Genomic DNA, 25,731 nt, shown 5'->3' on the forward strand with positions numbered 1-25,731 from the left:
TTTCTTCTGTTAGAGACAAAAAAAGAAAAAAAAATATTAAAAAAATAATTTAAAAAAAAACTCACTTAGAAACAAACCAAAACTAAAGCCTCTTCCAACAGGAAAGAGATAAAATTATCATTTCAGTGCTATCTTTGAAACAGGAGTTCCAGAATCCAATACACAAACTCTTCAGGCTCCAAGATAAAGACTGACATTAAACACCACATCTCTATAAGAAAATATAACCACAGCCCTCAGCCTGCCCTGGGATTACTGGCTGCAGACTCCCAGGAGCTGGCTTTTGCCTCTAACAGTTTACACATCAATATGTTGAACTGGTACTGATAAAGACAGAAGTGCAAAAAGAGCAAGAGCACACATTTCAGTCTGTCACTGCTGTGGCATCAACCTTTTCATCTGCCTGCTCCATCACACAACAGCAAAAAGATTTTTTGTGACACATAATAAATACTGCTTTTTAAAGAAAACAATCAACCACCCATCCTGAAACACCTTACCTGGCCTGTGGCAAACAGGAGGCAGAAAAAATGAAATAGCAAAAGGTCAGTCCACTGTTGGCACAATCAAACTCCCAACTCCCTTGCACTTGGGCTGAAAAGGCATGCTCAAATCCTATATGCAGTGCATGCCTGGCAGTGAAGTTTCTTTATATGAAGAAAGCTCATGCTTGAAAATCACTCAGATCATGGTCTTTGAGAACAAATTGACCTAATTTTAATTATTCATGCACTTGACTCTTAACAGCTCGGCTTTCCCAATTACAATGCCTGGGGAAGTGTATAACCCAGCCATCCCTCAAAGACTTCCACACAATATTTTATGCTGTTTTTTTCTGATTACAACGAAGTTCTTGTGAAGATATTTTCCACCTGTTTAATCTGTTGGTGGAATTCCAGCTAATTATCAACATGCCCTTCCATTCTAGTGAACAAGTCTTCAAATATGTTTTTCTTCCACATGCCATTAGGTCTCATGAAGCAGATACTGAAGAACAAAAGCCTCAAGAGATCAGATCAGATTCAATGGATCAGATTTTCAAATTAAGAAGCATCACCAAAAAAAAAAAAATCAGAAATATTTTCCAAATTTGACAAACACTCATTTTCTGGGTGAAATGGGGATTCCAGAATAAATATAAAGCTCACATCTGACATAGGAACTCGAAAAACTAATTTTTTGAAGTAAAACAATGTTCTAATATAGATTCATTATGAATATAAAACCTACAGCAAATCAACAGCTTCTGTTTGCGTGGTGGACAATAGGGATATCAACAAGAGACAGCAATCATGGAGCACTGTCATGTTATACCAGCTGAAAATATGGCTCACTCCCCTTCCTACAGAGATTTGGAAACTAAAAATACTATGCTATGGCCCATTATTTTAATGTAAATTTACAGCTAGTCTACTTTCTCTGAAATTTTTACACTCTGCCCTGAAGTAGGCAATGAACTAGAATTCAGCATATGGAAGGCAGAAAACTGCAGGGAAAATGCAGCATCTCTGAGTACCACTGCCCCACACAGAAAACTCAGTGTACTCAAGCTACACTTCCTTTGTACACTGGTTTATTTTGCAGAATTAGACCACTAAGGGAAAATGAAAAGCTGCTTTCCTGTAGGATCAGCATAGCCTAAAAGTATATGACCCAGAAGGATAGAATTTATGTTCCACCAATATTAAGAATTTATCAATACCAAGCTAGTTAAAAACCCCATTTGTTTTCACTATTAAATAAGGTATATTAAGAATAATATTAAAATCAAAATTATTTTAAGATATCTCATAAAGCAGAAAAGCATTTGGATGCTCCTATAAAACTTTTGCAACTTTATCCATAACCTTTAGGAACAATTTATTGTGAGCTGAGTACTAAAAGAACTTTGATCACAGAAAATGTCTAATTAAAATTAACTGATATTTCATTAGTAAAAAAAATATTAATTACTATCAGAATTAAAATAATCTGACTTAAGGAAAACAAAGAACAGATATCCTTATCACTGTGAATGAAGGCAATGTTCATTTCCAAAGACTGAGATTTTTATTCAAGCATTCACTTTGCCCTGTAACAGTTACAAATTTAAGTGCATAAAATTTAAAAAGTAATTATATGAACCAAAAGGTGAATTATAAAAAAATCCCTTCCTTTTAAACCATAAACTGTTCCTGCAAATTATGTCATTAAAGAAATGCTCATATTAGGTCTTGAAAGTATTTTTCAAAACTATAAATTGTAAACAGCAAAGAAGACAGTGCACTAATGCAATGTAGATGTAAAGTTCAATTTGTTTTACACAGCACAGCAGCACATCTTAGTACTTAGACATGACATTTACTTTTCTGTCTTTTAATCCAGCCCAATAAACAAGCAGACATTTATCCCACAAGCCACTTTTTCAAGTTCTCTGTAGAAGCGTTTGAGTGCATTCGTGCCTGCTGCAGGTCTGCAGAGCAGGAAATGCTTTAGCCCTGTGTAGATACTTTGCACTCATACTGCACTGAGTGCAAAAAACTTTTCCCGAGAGGAAAAAAAAACAACAAAAAACCAAACAAAATTTTTTAAAAACCCACATACATATTGCCCAAGATATTGCTACCTCTTCCCCATGCTCCCCCCTCCAGTAACCTGAACAAAGACAAACTAGCAGATCTAAGGTCAAAGAATTGCTCCAAGAGACAGTTACCATTTCACAGTGATAAGTATATCTGTTCTTTGTTTTCCTTAAGTCAGATTATTTTAATTCTGATAGTAATTAAATTTTTATTAATGAAATATCAGTTAACTTTAATTAGACACTTTCTGTGATCAAAGTTCTTTTCATGCTCAGCTCACAGTAAATTGTTCCTAAACATTATGGATAAAGTTGCAAAAGTTTTGGTTTTAACAGTCTTGCCAGGAAGGGCATAGATGGTACAGGGTTCTACGTATTTCACAGTTCCTGTGAATACTGGCCTACCTGCAAATTTAGATACTACCACAGATTCAGATAATAAAGCAAGGTCTTGACCAGTAGCTAACATAATGCTGAAAGTAGACTTAATTACTTTTTCTTCCACTAGAACAAGGAAGGAAAGATGAGATCATATTTCATTACTAAAATGGTGTATTTGGGATAGAAATGAAAGGGCAAATTCATCCCTTTGGAAAACCTTTGCAACCTCAAAATAATAGTCAGGTTTGTGACTGAGGCAAGTAGTATCATATTTTGGGGGGCAGCTTATTTGGTATGCTTCTGTAATTACAAGTTTAAATCTATCCAGCTGGAGAAACAGCAGTAATGGTGTTCATTTCCAAAAGATCTGCATTTAAAAGACTTTTTTTTTTCTATTAAGTAAAATTATTTATGAAATCATGTCCTCTATGTTTTCTTGCTTGGCCTGGTTTTCAGTACTGAAAACTGCTGAAGTCCATCTACTTCAGGCAGACTGATTGTCTGGGCAGACAGAGAACCTACAGCTGCAACACACCCCTTATGCACTGAAAAACTGCTGTCTTTTCCCTCCCTTAAAGCCAAAAGAGACCCTCAATCAGCATGCAAAAATCTGGTTTAGAAGAACAACAGGAAACCTGCAAGCCACAATAGCACAAACTGGGCAAGTACAGTCCAGTCCTGCTGCCTGAATCATGAGAGCTCTCCCAGCCTTGCTTCAGCTTTCTTCTCACCAGCCAAAAGAAACATATGCAGTTCTATGCTGAAAAGTCATTTAATTCAGCTAGTTTTGGCAAACAACACCTCTTGAAAAATGCATTCCATTCGTTATTTGCCACCCAGTCTCCCAATTCCTTCCTCAATAATACACAAAAACAGCATGAAGAAACTTCACAAAAGAGAAAGGTGTCACCACGAGACAGGCACAAAGGTGTGTAATGCAATCATGAAACATAAGCAGAATCAAGGTCAACAGCACTCATTTTGTAGAGGAATTAATCCATCATTTATGATGGTTTGCTGTTAAGTGTGAGTTCTCTACAGCTCAGATAAGCTGAGCTCAGCTGAGCTGCTGCTAGATGTGCTTCATCTTTGCCTCCACACTAAGTGCAAATACAGCTCTCAAAATCAGTATTTTTTTTTTTTTTGCAGGCCAGAAAACAAGTACTCCTCTGTGATGGTTTGCTTGACAAGACTGCAATTTTTTTCTATGGACAGCCTCAAAGTTCTACAAGAGATGTATTTTTCATCAGTATTAGTTTTGTGGGGCTTATTGATTGATTTCTTTTTTTTTTTTTCCAAACTCTTTAAATGGGATTGCATACCTAATAGGAATAAAATGTAGACTCTTAAATTTTATAAAATCCAATTAATTCTTTCAGGCTCTTAAAGAAGCAGGAGCTACCAATAGGGAAACAATAAAACTATGTTACAGAATTTAAGGAAAAGCTGCAAATCCAAAGAAATTCTTGCTATAACTTATGCTGCTTAATGGGCAAAGATATTTAAGGTTTCAGTCCTGCTAGATCCCAATCCAGCAAACTACTTAAGGACGCTCATATGAAACAAAATTAAAAATCTCACATGTTTGAAACCTGACACCTGCTGAAATGCTTTGCTACATTAGGGCAGGCAACCTCAGCACTTCTCAGACAAGCTGCTTGTGAATCTTCACTGAAATCAGCTGTGTTGTCTTTTGGCACTTGCCTTCAACCCTGTCAAACACCCCATGGTTGGTGCATGTGCCACCTCTGGCTTGTCTCACCATTTAGATGCTTAGAGTACCAATGGTTTCTAAGGCTTTGACACAACTCTTGAAGATATTCAAGAGAAATCTGGCACAGAAACTCCCAGTACCAGCAACTCTGAGTAGAACACGCCCTTCATGCAAGAGGTTAGATTCAGAAGATTGTTCTAATGTCTCACAAGGGATGTCTGCATAACCCACCTACCTGAAATTCTACATGGAAGCTGTTGCCCCTGGTAGTGGGAACACATTTTCCCATGACAGATGTGGTGCTCCTGCTTAGAGCACCAGTCCCATTCTGTTCCTGGGCCTTGTGAAGCCCAGTGAGTCATTCACACCCTGATTCTGCAAAACGCACCTCCAGCCAGGAAGGTACAAGAGAGTGTGCTTAAAGCCAAATCATTTCATTAAGGTTTGAGCATGTTTTTTGTCAAATAAAGCAAGGTTCTGCCTTGTAGAAATAATCACATTTCTCGCTTTGCACTATTCCTTTATCTTCCAATAACCTCAAGCAATCTAGCTCTTGCTTGCCAGATTTGATAGCGATACTGGACAAACTCAAAAACCTGTATTTTCTGGACTAGATGGGGACTCATCAAGTTCAAAAATTTAATAGCTCCGAGAAAAAATTTCAGTCTATTTTATCCTCTACTGTGTGAGCATAACTCTCAGTTAAAGACCATTAGGGTAAATTGAATCACTCTAAAATGTGAAAATTTGGCCAACACATTTTTTAGACAAATTAAATACACACAGCTTGTAGCTGGCAATCTATTTCCAATGACAAAGTAAGAGACACAGCAATAGGCTGTACAGACCTTCACGGATTTCATACTAGAAATAAAATGCACAGCCACCAGGTCTTTAGATGTGTGTCTCAATGAAGAAACAGTACCAAAAATATATAGTTGTAGGCAAAGGATGGTCTTGCAAAAAAAACCCCATGGATTCATGTAGAAAAAATAGCACAAGTGGAGAAGATCTTGTGAACAATAAGTTGAACAAGGAACAATGAACTCACAACTCAAGCTCAGATAAAAATTAGCTTATCACTTAGGAAAAAAGAAAGAAGAAACAAGAACAAGGATGAAAAATAAAGGCTTCTTTTGGTTATATGCAAGTTTGTTTCATTCTTTACCAATATCCTAAAGCATCTGTGCACATACTGTCCTGTTCTGGTAAAAAGAGGTGATTCAAGGGCTGCATAACTGTGGGAAAAGACAGTGTCCAAACACATGAACACTGTGTCAGCACACTGTGGGGGTGACACAGCATGGTGCCTCACAAGCATCTGCAATTTAATTAGTCAGTTTCTGCTCCCCTCCACAGAAATTACTGGCAGAAGTGGGTATTTTGAACATTAAAATTGAAAACTTACACTGTGACGTGAAAGTCAGATTACAAGGAAAAAAATATGGTAGTAAGATTTTATCCCTCCTTTTAAATTAAATACAAAGAAAACAATTATTTATCCAGTGAACCTAAAAACTTCTTGTCAGAACAAGCAATTCATTCATCACCAATGTTTTGTTGGAGCAGGGAATATTCCTTTGATGCTGTAGTGTTAAAAAATCTACCTTGATCCAATAACAATACTGCCTATAATTTCTAGTGACACTTCAAAGGCTGAACTTTCAAGGTGCTGTGGCAGAAAAGTCTAAGTTACAGCTACATTCAGTGAGACACAACAGGTTTTATACCAGTATTTTCAGCTTGTGAACCAATATTGATCAGCTCTGAATTGCGATGGATCCCTGTCAAAACAGTTGACTTGCACTGAACTTTGGCCAACTGCTCAACATTCTAACAACCTCACTGAAGAACCTTTCTGCATCACTTTTGTTACTTCAGAAGAGTATTTTGGACAAACCATAAACATCAAGAGTTCTATTGTTTTGTTGTATTTTAATGCATTTGTGTACTGGCTTTGATCCATTTGCACAATATTTGAGGGCGATATTAAAAATTAGCGCTCACAGTCCAAGGAGAGACTGCACCCAGCTGCCATTAAAATCAGGGCAACATCTGGCTGCTTTTTGTTTTAAAGGGTTATGAGAATGGGCATAGCTACTTCTTGGGCTCATTAAAGGTAATTCCCCCTCTTTCTTAGCAGTATAAACTGAGAGTAAAAGGCAGAGGAGGTCTTTGTTCACTCCCCACACACTGTGTACTTGTACAGAAAGGCAAAAACTGATTGTTTTAGTAACACATTGAAGGCTATTGGCCTTCCTGGCACCACACTGCCTGCTCAGACAAGGAAGATTACTGTAAAACTGAGACACCAGACACTCAGTGCTAAGTTTATCAAGCAAAGAAACCTTTCTGATGGCTCCAAAAGAGCTTTTATCTATCCAAGATATCAAAGGGACAACATATTTCATAGACCCATAGAATCATCAAGGTTGGAAGGGACCTCCAAGATCATGAAGTCCAACCCTTGACCAATCACCACATAGCCAACTAAACCACAGCACTAAGTGCCACATCCAGTTATCTCTTCAACAATTCCAGGGATGGCAATTCCACCCATTCCAAATGTTTAGCCATTTCAGTGAAGAAATTCTCCTGATGTCCAACTTGAACCTCCCCTGCTGCAGCCTGAGGCCATTTCATCCCATCCTGTCATTATTTGCCTGAGGGAAGCTGCCAACCTCACATCTCTTCTCAGGTGGTTGTAAAGAGCAATAAGGACTCCCCTGAGCCTCCTCTTCTCCAGCTCCCTCAGCCATTCCTCACAGGACTTGTGCTCCAGACCATCCACAAGCTCTGCTGCTCACATCCACAGAACTGACTCTGTTTTCACTCATGGTTAGATTTCTATTAGACTTTTCATCATTTTGTGATTAATTTCTCTTTGTTTGCCATCCACTGCATTTTTATAAATACGTGAAAAACCACTGTGCATTTAACCACTTCTCATGTAAGCATATCATTAATTGCACAAATTAAAATGCAGAGCAAATCTCTCTTTTCAAAGTATCATCAGCTTCTATGGCAATGCTTAAATGGACAACATTTAAAATAAAAGTCTTAAATTGCATCCCAATTTTCTATTTCTCCTATTAATATCTGACAGGTGCACAGAGTACCAGCACTACTCAGACCACCACTGAGACAAAACAAAGTCTTTTACAAGCTTTTACAAGCCCTGTATGAGTGGCTGCTTTATGCAATTTATTACAGCAGAAGCCACATAAAACTCAGTGTGAGGTCTTTGGGACAGAAGGCCTTAGGCAGTGATGCTGCAGCAGGAAGGGGCTGCAGCCTCCCCTCCATTAGATGAGAGCAGAGCCATGGAGCAGAGCAGGACAAGCAGGCTGAACATAAGACAGTCCTGAACTCCAAATCACTTTGAGGAGGAGACAAGACTGCCTATATTAAACAGGCTGCCAAACAATGATATCAACCAAGCTTTAGGATTGCATTTCCCTGTTTTTTTTAATCTCTTCATCAAATCAAAACTATATTGTTCAACAATAAACAACACTGATTCTGCCCTTTATGCAGAATGAAGCGTTTACCAGCTATCTCAAAGTCATGAAAGAGCAAAAGGTATTTGGCCATCCAAATACCAAACTATCAAAGCATTTGAACATGGTTACACTTACTTCTGTGTTAACATTAAAGAAAAATAAACTAACAGTGATCTTGTACTACATTTGTATAATAAACAATCTACATACTTGTAAAAGGTTACTGATTAAAAAATTAAATTGACAGATTAACTGCACAAGAATAGAAAGCTGTCATACTTAAAGGCTGTAGCATAATTCTCCCCCACAGCTCCTGGCTAAGGAGAGATTGACATCACTTTTCAACATCCCTAGCTAATACATTGGCAAAAGGCAGAAGAATTTATATGCCTCTTGTGAAAGGTTTTGTTAAAATTGCATCTATTTTTGGAGCAGATCTTATAAATCTAAATCCATCTGCAAATATCCCTCAGCTTCCAGAGCACTGAAGCCATCAGGAACCCAGCTCATCCGAGATCAATGATGAAATCCCTGCCTTCCCACATGCTCTGTGTCATATGCAGATTGCATATTGCCTGAAAAATAAATAGCAAATCCCTGACAAAAAGGCAAGGTAGGGATTTATTCTTGCTTTTCTTTTAGGGACCACATATTTGAGCTTTAACCCTAAAAGTTCCAGGAAGCCAAAGGGGAAATCAGAACAAACAAATCAAGCACAGCACAGTTTTTCCAGGTTTGCCACAGCCAATCTGCTCTTTTAGCAGTTCCAGTAGGAAGTGGCCTCCTTGCACATTGGTTTTAAAATGTTTGAGACCATTGCCTACTTAGAAGCACTTTTTGGTCCTTCTTGTGCCCTGGATCATGTTCTCAAGTGTGCCTAAGACTAAATGAGACTTTGGGTATTCACCAGTTTATTTTTGCTACAGTCTACTTCATATTTACTTTTCCTAGATATATCCTTAAATCACTTGAGAACTAATAGCCTCAAATCTTCCTAGGAAAAAGCATTACAGTATGTGCTCTGAACTAACCCTTCTCATCAGACACTTAAGAAAACCTGGCTCCACAAGAACACTTATCACAAAAATCCCCAAAATTCATTTCCCTGCCCTCACCACACCACAGTATGTGATGTGCCACAGTCATTTCCTCCTCCTGAGGGTGCACATAATTGTGGCATCTGAGATAATGCTGCAAGCATGGAGAAATGCTAACTTTTGAAATGGAAAAATGATAACTTGCACAGTAATTGCAGGCTATCATAAATGCCAGAGTTACTTAACTGCAAGACAGAACAAAGGCTGGCCCCAGTTTGAGGCAGTTAAACTCCACAGCAATCAAAATAAAAATAAAAAGTCTTTGACACAAATGTACTTTTTTTTTGTTTTTACTGGAAATTATAAAGCACCTCAGCCTCAGTAAATCAGAGGTTGAACCAGCCAAACTACAGGGCTCCCATCCATGAAGACCCTGGCCTGGGGCCTTTGGGCGTCTGGGAAGGAAAGGAAGAAAAAAAATAAAAAAAGAGGAACATCCACAAACTTGAAGTATTCTTTTCAAAAATACCAGCCATCAGGCAGGTCAAAGGGAGGCAGGCACTGCAGAGTCAGGCATTGCTTTGCAGAGACCTGGAGCCATGACAGAGTTTGCCTGGTATTTCAGATATGATCTCATCTCCACCCATGGGCACTTTGGTTATGGAATCAAATCACTAACAACTAATGAACATATTGATTTGGCACATAAAGTTCACTTCATTATTTCTCAAAAATCTAGAGTTATATTTACTTATATTTATTATATAGATATATTATAGAGTTATATTTACTTCTATTTAGCATATGCAACAACTAATAAAGCAATTGAGGTAGTACAGGCTGAAAACTCAAATTATACGTTTACAACAATGTGATGGGCCAGTTGGCTCCTTTAAGCAGCCCCCTCTTTAGCAATATTATTCAATTTTTGCCTCCCCATCTCCTTTTCTTCAAACCAATTACCTCTGTGCCCATTCCTTCAATTTATTTTGGAGGCACCTAGGCTGTGAGAAGGGAGATAGAAGAAAAAAAAAAGTATTTCAAATTGAAAAAATCTTTATAAATCTTGAACTTATTTTTAACAAAAAAAAAAACTTGAGGCAGTGTGAAAAACTCTTTATGTATTATTCTTTCATTGGAACTTTTCTCCCCAGGCTAGTTCACTGTTATTGCTAATAAAGAGTTCTAGCTCCTTACTCTTTGCCCCTTCTTCTTTCCTTTCTGACACACTGTATTCACTTTTGAAAGGAATTAGGAATTTTGAGCCCCTTCCATACCTGGGGTGTTAGCTGCTACAGAGGCCTCTCATTAGTAGACTACATAAATGATACTTGAAGCCATAATAGTGCAAAACAATTTTCTAAAGGAACTATTTATACGTGCAATAAGAAGTGCCTCACTTGTTTTCCATAGAAATATATCTGATTAATTTAATTTTTCTATTTTGAAAGCCCATTAAACTGTAGTCTGCCTTTGACAAAATGGTACAGAGATTCACAATATTATACAAAGTTTTTGTTTGGTTTATAGTAAGTTTTATTTACTATTATTTTGTGATGTAGTTTGTTGTGCTCAGATTTTGAGAATGACAGTCAAAATTCTGCTGAAAATGGAAACATATGAGATTTCCTATCTGGGTCTAAAAAAATGCAAGATTCAAGAGAAAAACCAAAATTATCTTGCACTATTAAGTGTAAGAGCTGTCGATTAGGATCATAAAGGCAGAAACCATTAAGAGAAACTCAAGGCATAGGCAACCTGATTAAATCTCAAACTATTCTTCTGTCTGTCCTCGAGGCACGATTGCCAGCTTCTACACAGAAATAACTCCAAATCTGCCACCAGGAGCTGGTGAAAAAACCTCACTCCAGGAAGATGCACACTTCATTTAGATGGTACTTTTATTCATGGAAACCACCAAGGAACCATGACAAAGAAAAGAATATTCTTGAGACCACCAACATTATCTGGATTACATCTGGCCACCAGGTCATTTTCCTGTGCATGTGGGGTTTTAATGGGTTATGGAACAGAGCAGTAGTCCGTGAGCTCTGCCTCTGCTCTTGAGCACTGCACAGTGGGCACCTGCATTCTCACCAAAAGTTATAATTCAAAAGAAAGTTACAAACTCAAAACAATAGTGTTCACCTTATGCAGTTTATGAGAAGGATCATTTTTAGAAAGCAATTGATAGGATTCTGAAGTCCCACTGTTCCTTTCACCTCTAGAACAAGGCTTTTGCTTTTTTATTTTTGTCTTCAAATAGCTCCCTATAGACAATGGAATGAAGCTACTTCATAAAGAAATTAAATTCCTCTCTCATCTATTAGTGCAGTAACAGAACACAATCCTTAGCGCCCAGAGAGCAGCCTCCCACCTTTGATTTTAGTTTGGACAAGGACCTGTGCTGCAATAGAACATTTCTGTCTATCTTCATCAAACCTCACCTTGATTATTACCATGCTCAAACCAGCATTAAAATTAAGGTAGTGGTTTGACTTCCATTCATCACTATGATGCGAGTATGGAGGATCCAAAAGCATTAGAACTTTAAATTATCCAATTGAAAGAGATACACCTTTGTCCTCCCTATTTTTTGTATCGGCCCAATTTTTGTCTAAATAAAAATGCAGCAGAGGCACATTCATTACTGTGACCAGACTGTTTTGCCACTTTTATCCCTTATTAGGAACACTAACAGGAAAGCAAAGGACTTGATAGTAGTCCTGGTAATTTACAACATTTCCTCTCTCTGCTTTCCCATCTGCACAAAACCCTCTCCATAACACTCAGACCAAGACAATGACTCTATTTTTGTCACATTGCCACCCTTCAAACCAACCAGACACTTACCAGCACTACAATTTACTGTTGCATCATGTCAGACCTGTGAGTAGTACCCAGGCCTCTTTCAGCATTGACCTTTCTGCAACATGTGCTAGGTCCTGCAGGCCATTGTGAAAATAATTGTGCAAATCACAGCTTTGGCTGGAGATTAACAGATCCAACAGGAGAGAAGTTCTGCTGCACACAGCTGTTCCAAAGGTCTCAGTAGCAAGTTGTACTCTTTTTTGGATCAACACACAGAGTGAGGGCTTGGGGATCATTTTAGAGACAGACAAAAAAAGCAGACCTGAGGGGCTTAAAAGAAGGAAGGGGTGGATAGGACTGATTTATACACTCAGAGGAAGAATACTAGCTCCAAATTATTTACTAAGGAATTTACAGCATCTGCTGTTTGACTGAAAAAGGTTCTCACAGGTGCTGGTTGTATTAATCCTAACACACACTTGGGAACACATTTTCTACTCACACAGTAATTATGAGCCAAGTTACTTTTTTCATAACTCCATTCCCCCAAAAATAAACCCAGTTAACATGAACACCTATTTCTAATTGAGCAGAGGAAAAAATAATTAACAAGCCACCCCACCTTCAAAAGCACAGAAAAGCAACTGTTAAGTGGGAATCAATGCAAATATTCATGCTTAGTTATGGTAAGAGTCATTCATTACAAGCTCAGTTGCAGCTTGTAAATGCAGAGCTAGGCTTGCACATATAGTACATAATCACAATTTTCTCTCCAAGTCCTGCATTTCACAGGCAGTTAATTGCCTCTCCATTTGCAGAGGGGAAAAAAAATAGCAATGAAAACTTAGAGAACACTTTACCAGAAAGCCTATTTAAGATTTATCCCAGCTTCAAACACATTACTAATTTCAGAATGACACTAGATTAAAAAAGCAGTGATTTAGATTCCCTAACCAGATCACCCAATGTTGACTGTCCAGCCAGTTGAGGCTTCATGTTTTTTCTTTTCTTCTGGTAACTAATTTTCCAAGAGCTTGACTCCTTTGCACAGGTGGTGCCTCTGCAGCAGGGCACTCAGGACCTGTGTGATTGCTATGGATTCCTACCTACAGCATGTTTTTTGAGGAATACAGTTAGGAAAGGGAAATACAGTCCTAATGTTACTAAGCCACTTAATCCTTAACATATGGAACAGAGAAAGGCAGTTTTCCTGGCCAGGAAAGCTTTCTCACAACTGCCTTGTAGAAAAGCTAATGTAAATGATGGGAGTAAGGTGGTGTTCCAGCCAAAAACAAGGAGAATGTTTTAAATGAGATAATTTGAGGATGCTGATGTTTTAAACCTGCTCCTCTAAGGTGTTTTTTTAACATCCAAGATTATATGGCCCTAAACCCACATCTAGATCACAAGTTGCTAAGAAGAACACCTGTATTCTTATTAATTCATGTATGCAGACTACAAATAGTAAAATTCCTACATCTAGGATAGGGCAAAGTTCTGCAGTAGATAGGCTCACTCTATGAAAAATGTGCCATATCACATCAAAATGGGCTTCTTGTTCTAGGGAAGAAACTGTCACTTAGACAGGCTCTAAGTAATATAAAGTTCAGAAGGAAGTCTGAGTCCATAAATCACAATTTGATTAAACATCAACAAGTATTCAGTGGCCCAGTTTCAGCACTCTCAGAGCATACTGAATTAACTGTCTTCAGAGCCCTGTAGCTACACAAGGAAGCATTTCACTTTCCTAATTAGCAACTGCTCCTGCATCCACAGGGAGTGACATGGACCAAGTTTTATCAAAGATAAAGAGTCTAAACTATGCTTAGAATTGTGAATTGCCTATTTTCCAACTATAACAGCAAGGAACTACACCAAGTCTAGCAATTACTTGACTTCTCTTACATGATGAGATCTAACCATAAAAGAATCTGATTTGTTTTCCTAGGTTTACATCCAAGTAGCACATGCTGAAAGATATCAGTTGCTTACACATTTTTCAGGCTGATTATCTGTTGTTGGTTCCATATATAAGTTTGTACAGTCACATACTTATATACACACTTTTATTTAAAATAAATTCAATCCTAGATCTCTTGAAAATGAAGCTATCCTTTATATTTTATATATATAGACATTTTTGGCTCATTACCCAGCACCCCTTCTCACCTGGGCAATGACTTGAACAGAAAATGATTCTGTGGGCTCCAGTTCCATTCACTTGAAAAGCCACAAACTTCAGCTGTTGTTGAGAAAGTCAATCATTCAAAGCTGAGCGGCTTAATGGCTGCTGGGTACTTTGTTCAAGGTGCAGTATTGCTATGGCCAGAAGTTTTGGGGAGAGGGGGGAGATCTAAAGATCAGGCCTTCTGTAGTTGTTTGAAGTAGACCAAGGGGGACCAAAAAAAAAAACAAAAACAAAAACAAAAAAAAAAAAAAATACAACAACAACAACCACCAAACAAACTGCTATTAAATATCAGATTCACCACTCTCTGCAAGTCATACCCTTAGGAACACATCCAAGAAAAAATCCAACACAAAATCTGAACAAACAAAGCCAGAACCTTCTCTTTGCAGTTTGCTTAATGCAGAGTCCAGGGCTGAGCACGGGGTTCTAGACTTGAAATTTCTAAAGCCTTTCCCCACACCTGGGAAGGCACAGAGAAGCCAGGTGTATATTTGTCATACATACACAGTTTCAAAGTTCACTCAGGCTGAGGGATGGTATACTGGATACTTAACTAGATTTAAATATCCTGAAATCAGATATCTATTTCAGTTACTACCAACACTTCATTTAGAGTATAAATTAGTGTGCTAACGAAGAAAAAGTTTGGCCCTAAGCCTCCAGCCTATGCAGATGAGACAAGGACAAATTAAATGTCCAGAGGAGCAAGAGGCAAGTTGCCCTCCCCACTGCTGCAGCCAGGAAGGAGAAAGGATCATCCCCAGGGTAAAGCTTGGACAGCCTCCTGTAACATGCACTGAGAAGCTTGCTGTCCCTTAGGTTCTGTTGGCAAAGGAACAGCAGTGACAGGAGAAGTTTGAAGAGCCCCTGGGAGGTTGCCCACAGGGAGAGCAAGCCTGTGGGATATTGCTCCAATACTGTGAAGGTACCTCCAAACAATACTGAGCAAAAGGTTCTGAGCTGCCCCAAGGAGCATGGCTGAGTGGCCTCACCTTTCCTGAGAAGGGAGATTGGCTTCACAGAGCTATGGGAGTAGCATTTCACAATCTTCCTCTGACTCCACATTCAGCCCTCTTCTCAGCAGCAAAATCCCCACCACAGAGTCAAATCCCCAGAAGCAGCCATACTTACACAACCTCCAGATCCACAGAACAAAACCATGGCCTTCATCTCACACGCTGGAGCTGCCACTTTCTTTTCCTGTCTCAAGATGCTCACCAGTGGTGGTCAGTCAGTGACCTGCACTGATTTCACATTTGTCAAACACTATTCAAAACCTGCACTCCACAAGCTGCTGAATTCAGCCACCAGCTACTGTGGGAAAGGCACACAGATATAGTGCTCCCCCTTCACTTCCACTCTCAAATACTTTCCATGCTTAGTGGTGTAAATATAACCCACCTGTGAAAGCTGGTGGAGGAGCACAGGTTGTGCTTGTCAGCACCAAAAAGCAGTAGAAGGGGAGCAATAAATAAACAGCTGTGATAGAGAAAAGCTGTCCTGCTCGTAACCAAGTCAATGGCAAAATTCCCAACAAGAAGCAGTGTTGCACCCTGCATCGGCAGCCAAGAGCTCAGTATAACAATCTTACTTTTCCTGTGTCTTCCTGTGCAGCTTTCTAAAGGAAAGAAATTCCCAGTGTGTCCCTTGCACGGCGTATCCCTTATCCTCTGGCTAGAAACACAAGAAAACTCTTTGTGCCCAGACCCTGCACTGTAACTCTGATCGTGTTTCAACACAGCTGATAAATAAAGAAAAGCCTTACACGGCAGTCTTCACTCAAGACACTTAAATCTGCAGCTTCGAATCCGCTTTATGCACTTTCCGTCACATCAAAGTAAAACACTTTCCCCTAGGAAAAAAAAAAAAACGAGGATGGTAGAAAAAGCCTCTGGGTTCTCCGGGCCCATTTAACAAATGGAACATTTACTTTCTGTTTGGTGTAAAGTGACAGCTGGCTTATTAGAACCGACACTGATCCTCCCGAGAGGATTTCAGGGAGCGAGTCACACAGGTGAAGGTCAACACAGCAAAGGAATTAAATGGAGAGAGGAAGGGAGCCACTTCCTCCTAAGGACAGAAATTAGCTAACAGAAAAGCTATTACTAAAGCAACCCTTTCTGGCTAGAAACGCACTACTTGCAATAGGTTTTGTTCTCGAGAAATGCTTCTAAGACACTTTTTGAATGTAAGTTTTTATGCCTTGTAACCAGCTCAGTGTGCTGCAGTCAGGACCCCAGTGCAGTCTCCATCTGCAGTAAGGGTTCAGTGAGCACAGCTTGCAACACTGTCACCGTCTGACTGACACAGCACCAAAGGCAACACCTGAAATACCCTCATTTATTAATCATCACTTCTGACATATGTGAAAAGGATCATTAACGTGGGATGACATATTTTAGAGTGAATAAGACACCAGACACAGCTACACTGCCTGAGTGAGTTTTAACTCCTGCTGCAGGCATACACAGCTGGCTGCAGAGCTGCATGAGTTCTCTGGCTCCCTCAGCAGACCTTCAGCAGGCCAGAGGAATAAAGACTGTAGCCAAGGCATGATCAGCTTTTGTCAAGGTTTGTTCAGCACTCTTGCTTTTGCCTCTCTGGGTCTAGCCCTGGAAATTACCTCCCTGCAGCACCAGGACCTTGGCAGCTGCTGCCCCACAGCAAAACCTGAAGAAGGAAGATTTCATCCTCACAAGGCTGGTGAGAGAGGGTGTAGCTGGTGCATAGCTATGGAAAGAAATGAGGTTTAAACCCTGGCCAGAGGCAGAATTCCTGCCTCAGATGAGGTGCACTCTCTTCTTGTGTGCAAACCCCTAATGGGAGACAGAGCTCGTGCTGCTCTGATGGTCTGATTTTTATTTCTTTTCATGTTTGCTCTGCTGAAGTTACAGCAGAAACAGAAATGTTTCACTGAAACATTTATTACCCCTGCTCCACTGCACTGAGTAGGGCAGCATATCTGTGTCCCAGCTAACACACTCAGTCAAATCAAGCATGTGGGTGCTGTTCCCCAGGGACCTGACCTGGACAGCTTGGCATGGGCACTGCAGGACAGCTCTCATCCACCTGGGACTGTGCTCCAGCTCAAAGCCAGGCTTGACCTTTTTTTGAGAATGCTTGAACGAGGCCAATACCAAATTACTTTGCTGTGAGCCATTCCTTGGGAGCCCCCACAGCCGGTGGGTTTGTTACACATTGCACAATTTAAGGGAGCAGGAGAACAGCAGAAAGTGCAAAGTTCACCCTCAGTCAGCACAGCCTCCTCTGGAAAACTCTTACTCTGAATATTTCATCTCACTTCCAGAACTGGTTTTAACTCCTTCCTAATCAAGAACACAAAAGGCAACTCTCAGCGACCCACCACCATTCTGGGTTTCTCTAACAATTCTAGAAGTCAGTGAGTTTGGGGTTGCACAGAGAGGTCACTAACTTAATCTGACAGGTACCAGCACCTCTGGATTTACTCTCATCCCTCTCTAGGTATTCTTGTATGATACAAATTCACAGATTTTATTATTATTTCATGTGGATATGACTGACTTAAAATTATGAGGGCTTTTCCTGGCCAGAGACAAATTAATGTGTCTCTACTGACTACACTGGGACTCTGCCAGGGTGCAGAGTCTGGGGATGTGAGGGTATCAAAACAGCATCATTTCTCTAGAAGTAGTTTTTCCCAGGTCTCTCTTAGATCTGAAAAAAGAAAAATTCTCAGTAACTCTGAATTATTGCAAATAAGTTGGAATTCTGATATCAGAAGTTTTCTTGTGAAGCTCCATGAGACAAATCTCAGGACCACCAAAACAAGATTTTTGTCCCTTCAGCCAGCTGAGGATGAAGGTGAAAAAATAAGCATGCTTGAGATGTAGATTTGATTCTATAGGGTTTTCCTGTATGACAGGAGAGCTAGGCAGGTTTAAATTCACAAAATATTCTGAATTTCCTAGATGACTTAGAGTGGCACAGAGCAGGTGTGTTATCCCAATATGTCTCAATTTTCCCAGAAAAACATGAGTGAGAAATCCATCTTTCCAATTCTCAGTCCTCATGAGAGCAACTGGATTTCAAGGATATTCAGAAATATACAAAGGAAGGCAGGATCTGAGAAGTTTGGCTCAGCTCTAAATGTTTGCAGAGTCCCAGTGATCTACTCCAGTTTCAATCAATAGTTTCAATTCTGAGGCTCTGGATAATACCCTGAGATTGAGCACATCTCCGTGGAAGACCCCAAGGAATAGTTATAGATAATCAAATACATTCCTTAGCTCTAAAAAATTTCTATGAAATACCACTTGCATACTATATATGTATATATTCCGATAATATAGAACACACACTCAAAGAACTTTGGAAGTACACATGAACTAATAGCTAGCTCTAATCTCTTTTAAAGGTCACAAGCCTGCTAAAATGTTTTCAAGCATGAGCCTACCCAAAAGCTGTGGATTTCTTGTCTTCTCCTGGGATCACAGCTTTCCCTTCACCTGCAGAAGTTCAGGCCTTCCTAGGGCTTTTTCTTTGGAATCTGAAGTCTGTGGAATGAATATTTTTCACCAGACCATCTGCCCCCTGCCACCTCCCACCCCGTGAACCTCTGCAGATGGAGGATTGAAGTCCAGGAAGCACAGGGGCTGTGGCAGGGAAAGAACTGAGCTGCTGGACTTGTAACTAAGCACAATCCATTTACAAGCCCAATTAGAAAAGTTATGGTTAATCCCCACTTGGGAGGGAGGCAGGTAGGCAGAAGCAAAGAAGAAATCTTGTTTAAGAGATAAGAACAACAGTGTCTAATCCCAGCTGAAGTCTTCTCTCTGTGCTTAGCTGAAGTTTCTCCACTGGGTCCTCTGTGCAGCTCTCCCAGACAAATCCAGCCTTCATGTCATGACCTACATTACCCAAAGAGACTCTTCCAGTATTCAGGAAGAGGGTACATCCTCTGGGTTTCTTTTTGGACAGCACTGCTGCCTCTGACACTCTCAGAGACCCCTACAAAGGGCTAAGACAGCCCCTACACCCCAAAATATTTCCATATGGATTGGTGCCATGCATTTTATGGCCCATTAAGAGCAGGTAGCTACCTGGGGAGATGACTGAAGAATGAAGAATGGAGTTAATTGGGCCAGGTACACAGGAGGCAAAAGAAGTTTGGCAAGCGGTTGCTCACGCCACTCTAGCTGATTATCCTGCTAGTAAACCTTGCACTCTGTGATCACATTTGCTTTCCAGGCCCAGGAAAATATGTGCTTCCTCCTGTGTTCATTAAGTTGGTATGAGGACTGGTACTCAACTCCTGCAGGAAAATGTGTGCCATCCCATGTGTGCCTTTCCAGCAACCTGCTTCAAGTCCGTTTTGTTTGCCCTTTGATCACCAGAGCTTTCTGCCAGAAATGACACATTAACTATTTGGCATTCAAGAAAATAAATAAAAAAGGTCAATGGGTGAAAAACATGTCCACGCACAGAATGGCAGTCCTAAAGAAACCAGGAGAAATGTCAGTGCCCTTTGGAAAAAAATCACACAGGCCAAAGGATGACTGCCAAAAAATACTAATTTCTTTTATTAGGCAGTGCAGGTCTTAACCCCATTTTCCTTAATGCTCTAATACACATTTTACCTTATATGACACAGATGAAAATTTAATGCCACCTCAAAGAGTACAAGGGTGTATAAAAGAAGCAAACACATGGATTTCCTCTTTACCAAAGGGAAGGAAACAAACCCTTGTCTGTTACAGATAGTAAAATGCTAAAAATGCATAATCTATTTTTCAGTCTTCCAAGTATTCTCCCTACATACAGCTATGTTGACCTACCAAACCCATAAAATATTTCATTTTTGTCTCTTTCTATACATGCAGCACAATTTCAACATCCAGTACAATGTACATTGTTTTTGGTGTGATTTTCAGGAAACAAATTAAAATCCAACTGTCCAAGAACTGGAATCCTGAAACATAAAACTGCAAACATTTCTGAAGTAAATATTATATTCTTGTGTCAATCAGCTCCAGTGAGATCCATCATACATATTTACCCATAGGCATTGATTTCTGGAATATCAAACCCCAGATAGGTGGGGGGTTTTTACACAATATTATGAAAATCAAATTAGAATTGATGTTATTCTAGTATCTATCAGCCTTGACTTTAAGGCTGTTTCATTTAAAGAGAGGAAGGAGAGAAAAAGCAGGGAACAAAAAGGTTTCCATGAAAATGGCCCTGTTTCAGGAGGAACCTGGCTACATCTGTCTTTTCACTACCTGGACATAGACCACTTTAAACAAAAACCATAGATATACTATTACGGGTTTTTTTCAGTCTGTCTGTAGAAACTGCCACATGTGCAACTGAGAAAAAGCACCTAACCCAGTAATAGCTTTCCCTTTCTAAGAGGAAATAACTTGCCTCAGCATTTCTAAACCATGCCACGTTTAGAAATACAGAAAAAAGTTCCTAAAGGCTGAGCTGTGCTTGCTTTCCACAGGCATCAGATAAGACCCTTCACATAAAATGAAGGTATGGCTCAAAATAAAGTAGCAACACAAAAAGGAATGCTGGGATACAGAAACACAAGCCCTGAACAGCGACAGAAATCATTCAAAAAAGCTGTTATCACATACACATTCACCTCCTTTCTTACATTCAAAGTGTATGAAAGTTCCAGTCCAAAATGCACTGACAGAAAAAGTTGCTCAACTGTTTAAACTTCACATTTAACATACTCACCGCCCTTGCAAAGTGCCTGTATAGATTTCATCTCACAGACACCTCAGAAGACTACGGACAGATCCTATCACCCAACAGCCATTACCATTTGTCCTCATTTTCTTTCTGTATATACCAACAAATATCCTTTTTCTGCTTTTCCTACTGAAGCAGCCAATTACCTGCTGTGCTTTGTAAGCTCCCATCCACATTCCCCAGGAAACGGATAACGTGAAGTGCAGCACGGTGAGGAGAGCTCACTCAGATGCAAAATAATTCCCAACTTACTCAAGTAAAGTCTTTCCACTGCATTCACAGGCTGAGCTATGTGTTAACTGTATTTATTCACCAGTGAAAGACTACACTTTACAGTTATAACCCTGGCAAATACTGAGCATTTCAATAATTCTGCTTTTTCCTTATCTGCACAAAGGGGTTTTATTTCTCTACCACAGCTGTACACAAAAGAATAGAGTGCCATTTCAACCCAAAACTCTCTGAAGTTACTACTTACCAGCTTGTGATTATATATTCAGCAAGCCTGAAGAGCTGAAAAGATTTTGTAGCAGGAGGCAAAAGTTACAAAAAGGCAGGCAGAGTTAACAAAAATTGAGGGAAACTAGCATAAATTCTCTCTTCATTCATCTTCTTAAATGTTCCTGAAGACTAAAAAGGACCTTAAAGAAAGCCCTCTCAGCAAAGACTACATCCTCTTGTCAGTCGAACCCTGCATAGTTTCAGCTAGGCATCCATCCAAAAAAGACATGGAATTATTCTATTTTTGTCTCCCAATGCAAGTGGAAACATTTTTACAGATTTGTGGTGAGGATTTCAATTTCTGTAGTGGTCAGCTAGTAAAGGAATGTAATTAAAGACCTTGATAAACGAAAGATAGTCCAGAAAGGAGGAACTGGATAAATCTGGAGATAAATACCAATTCCATTACAATACAGTCTGATATAAAAACACATTAAAAACTTTCAATGAAGTTAAAAATCCAGATGTGGTTTACTGGAAGAAAGTTGTAAAAACCTTTTGTTTTAAAAGAGAATTGTTGTCACCAGCACAGTTTCAACAAATGTAGGCTAATATTTTTTAATTAAATAATTTTAGTAAAAAAAATTGAGGGTAATATGCAGAGCACTAAAAGTTTGGTTTACCACCCATGTTATGTCCGGTATGTTACTGGTTTTACACAACACAGGTGCTTCCTTAGAAGTACTTCATATGTTGCCTGTTGCTGTCTTACAAAATAAACCTCCTAAACTTCTGGCTTTGTAAAGTAGGAAAATACTTTGGAAATTATGTTTGGCTTCTATTGCATTTAATTTTTGCTCCTATTATGTCAGTAAGAAAGTATGGCCATTTCCTCTGTACATTCAGTCTGGAAGCTGACTCTGAAACTCAGTGTACATCATTACTGATCTGTGAAGCTCTTCAGATCTAAGACTTCCCTCAGAAGGGAAGCTTTTAGTTCAATTCCCCAAAATTTTGTCATCATTGAAGAGAATGAACTTTTGTCCTTGCTGCCTTCTCCTCTCTGCTCAAACTTCCTCTGCTCCCAAGTTCCTCATTGTGCCTTTCACAGTGGCTGCTATTCTGCTCTCATCCGTCCTCCCCTGATGTGGTCCGAGGCTGCCCTTTCCCATTATGCACTGATTTTTACTCCTCTTTGCAGCTCTGGGTCCCTGTCTCCAGGTCCTGCCCAGCCTCACTCTTAGGGCATCTCCAGCCACTGCAGCCTGCTGGGCAGTCTTCCACATTGCTCCTAAAGCTGTAGAAATCCCCCTCCTAATTTAGTCCAAGAGGTGCTGGCTGTCATCATCCCTCAGGTCAAAACCTTCATCCACATGCACTAGAAGACATGAAAGAACTGCAAGCTGGAGGGTTTCAAGGAACAAACAATACATATTTTAACAGAGAAGAAAAGAAGCACTTGTCCCCATTCCCTGGTTCTTAACTTACATATTGCTTTTTTGCTTGGATTTTTTACATTCCCTTACAGTGGAAATGTCCTTGGGGTAGGAATGCTCTCACACTACATTTTGAATTAGTCTCTGGAGTAGCAGGATCCAGTCTTCTCACACTGCAACGCAAACAAGAAATAAGCTCTTTCTTTAATATCTTGTAACTTATTATCTTCTTCCTCAAATCACAGCTCTTCTGAGATGCAGCTTTCCACTAACTGTAGAGATTTGTTTTAGTTTTAGGGATGAAAAAGGGAGTTTAAAAAAAAACCCTGCGTGGATGGGTGCAGATTGTAGATTGCTACCCATGCATTACTAGGAATGACAGTGGGCTACTAAATCTTCAGCAGGACAAGGAAGTGCTTCCCTTTGAAACACCTCAGGCATATTACAGTGCTGGTTTCTGTAACCAGGAGCATGACATGCTATCATTCCATGCTTGAATTCTCACATTTGCTGAGAGTGGGACACGAAAATGTGAAGGAGAGGAGCACAAGCTAGAGCACAGGGGTGCAGAAGAAGGGCAAAACAAACTTGAAATGCCAAGGAGCATTTCTGCTTGGATTACATCTGGGAAGGCAGGGTAAGGACAAGGTAGGATTTGTCTCTATTAAATTTGTCAGCCTTTTTCTTGTTGGCATAGGAGTTGAATTTCTCCATTTACTCCTTTTCTACAGGATACCTAGAAATCCTTCACTGATGATGTGTAGAAAAGCATCTACCTCAGGAAGTGCCAAAGGGATACCCAGGAAACCACAAACCTTCAGCCTCATTTTTACCTCAAACTTTATGAATAAGCACAGCTTCATCCATTCCACAAGCCTGACCATATCTGCTCTGGAACCTACAGATTAACTATTCCCAGACCTCTTCTTCCAAGATTCCATCTAATTCCAACCTTTAGTTCAATCCCCTGCCATCCTCTCACATAGTAAAACTGTGGCTGTTTTTACAGCTTGCTCCTTCCTGGGCAGCCTTTCTCTCCAGCCTCCTGTGATTGTGCTGGGAAAAGCAATCCAGTCCTTGCACCCACAGCAGCTCCAGCTGCACCTTCTGGGCAGAGGACAGTGCCTCCCTACCTGGGCCAGTACAGAGGGTTTGATTTTAATTCTACTTACCCCAGTGTGATGCTGGTCACCTAGAGGATGAATGGTGCTTTAAAGACGAGCAAAACACTATAATTTAGGGAGTTTGCAATTTACCAAAAGACCTGTGAATTATGTGCTCAGAGCAGCTCCTAAGTAATAAAAGACTTGTGGTGACACAACCTAGAAAGGAAGGCTCTCAAACCTTATGTTCCTCACAGCAGAGAAAGGCTGCCAGCATTCCCATGCCTTCTCCCTGCAATGGAAAACCCAAACAGACACCTGGCACTGATGCAGATCACTGTTAAGCTCCACCACCTGATGTTGAATACAATTCCCAATCATTCTGATAGCCAAAATACAGGAAAATCATCAAGGCATTGCACAGTTAATGTCTAATTAACATCACATTTCTTGCTGGCTGGCCGTCAGCCACTATTACACCAGTATGACATTGACTTTTAAAATGGAGATGTTTTATGGCACTGATTGCTTAACTGTCTTGTTCTAAAATTGCCTGGTCTCCAAAACCCATCCATTTTAAACAGTTCCTAAGAGGCAAAAAGCACTGGATTAAGATTACTGTTCCGTTATTGGTCAGAGTATTAATTTCCTTCCTGTGATACCAGGCTGCTTATCATCTTTGACAACACACCTAATTGCTGTTACAACCCCCACAGCTTTTTCATAGGTGCTGTCAAGATTATTTTAATTAAAATAATATCTATTCAGAGGTTAATGAAAATAGAGAGAAAAAAATCCAGCAGGAATTTGTCATTTGCCACACTTCATTCCCCATGATTCGTGGAGACAAGTGGGACAAGGAAAACACCCCTGCATGGCTTCCACAAAGATGTGGCTCCATCTCACTTTGTTTGTCATGCAGATCCAGCACACTTTCCACAGAGAAACCATCAAAGTCCTTGTCACTCTCCCCAGAAACACCAATGACCGTGGGGCATGTAAAATCTCCTTCATTAAGTCAAATACTACTTTGATAGCACCGTAGACGTAACCTGGGGTCACCAATACTTTTTCAAAGATATGATAATTTGGTATCAAAAAAGCATTTATTTTTATACATTTTAAAACCAAATAAACAATACCACATGTGGGAAGCCCATGCTTCCAACAATAAATGCACTGAGCACATAATACATTTACTCAATACAACTTTTTTTTTTTTTAATGCAGATTAATCTCCACTTTAAATAAGCCCTGCATATAATTAGACAAATCAATATCTATTTCTCTTTTTTTTCAGTTAGCAACCCTCACTTAGTGCTAAATTCTATCTCTGCAAACTGCTAATCTAACAAATTACAGGTTTTCAGTCAAACCAGCACATGTTGTTCACTGCTTATGGTTACAGTCCACAGACTTTGGAGACTGTTTCAGTAAAGTTTCTGAAGTAATGCTCATGAGTGTAGAGCTCACTGACTCCTCTATTTTAAACACAATTTACAAGCTGCTGGTGTATCTTTGTGTGTAGGTGACAGCAGGCCCAGCAGTCACCTTCTGCAGCTCAAAGCAATGCCTTTGAGGGAGGCTGGCCATATTTCCAGGCTCCCCTTCTTGCTCAGCCACTTGTTTGCTTCGTGATCTCATTTTCTGTCCCATGATAAAGTCACTACTAGAGCTTGCTTTTCATTCTGGAAAAATGGTCACTTCCCCAGGACACCTGTTTTCACTGAGGAGACACTGCAAAGTCCACATCTCTGTACAGGCAGCGGAACTAGCAGAGGTTGTCTTCCCACAGATTTCCATGGTGTTT

General features: G+C 39.8%; 1 protein-coding gene across 2 annotated transcripts in view; it reads right to left on the minus strand.

Annotated features, from left to right (window-relative positions):
- Positions 1 to 21,583, minus strand: part of INSC (INSC spindle orientation adaptor protein) — a 126,184-nt gene extending 104,601 nt beyond the window's left edge. For both annotated transcript variants that reach the window (XM_053980636.1, XM_053980635.1), the window contains exon 1: positions 21,420 to 21,583. The gene's annotated coding sequence lies outside the window, so the exon portion shown is untranslated. The remainder of the gene's footprint in view (positions 1 to 21,419) is intronic.
- Between the last annotated feature and the right edge of the window lie 4,148 nt (positions 21,584 to 25,731).

The sequence above is a fragment of the Vidua macroura genome, chromosome 6, assembly GCF_024509145.1.
Source record: "Vidua macroura isolate BioBank_ID:100142 chromosome 6, ASM2450914v1, whole genome shotgun sequence".
Lineage (NCBI taxonomy): Eukaryota > Metazoa > Chordata > Aves > Passeriformes > Viduidae > Vidua > Vidua macroura.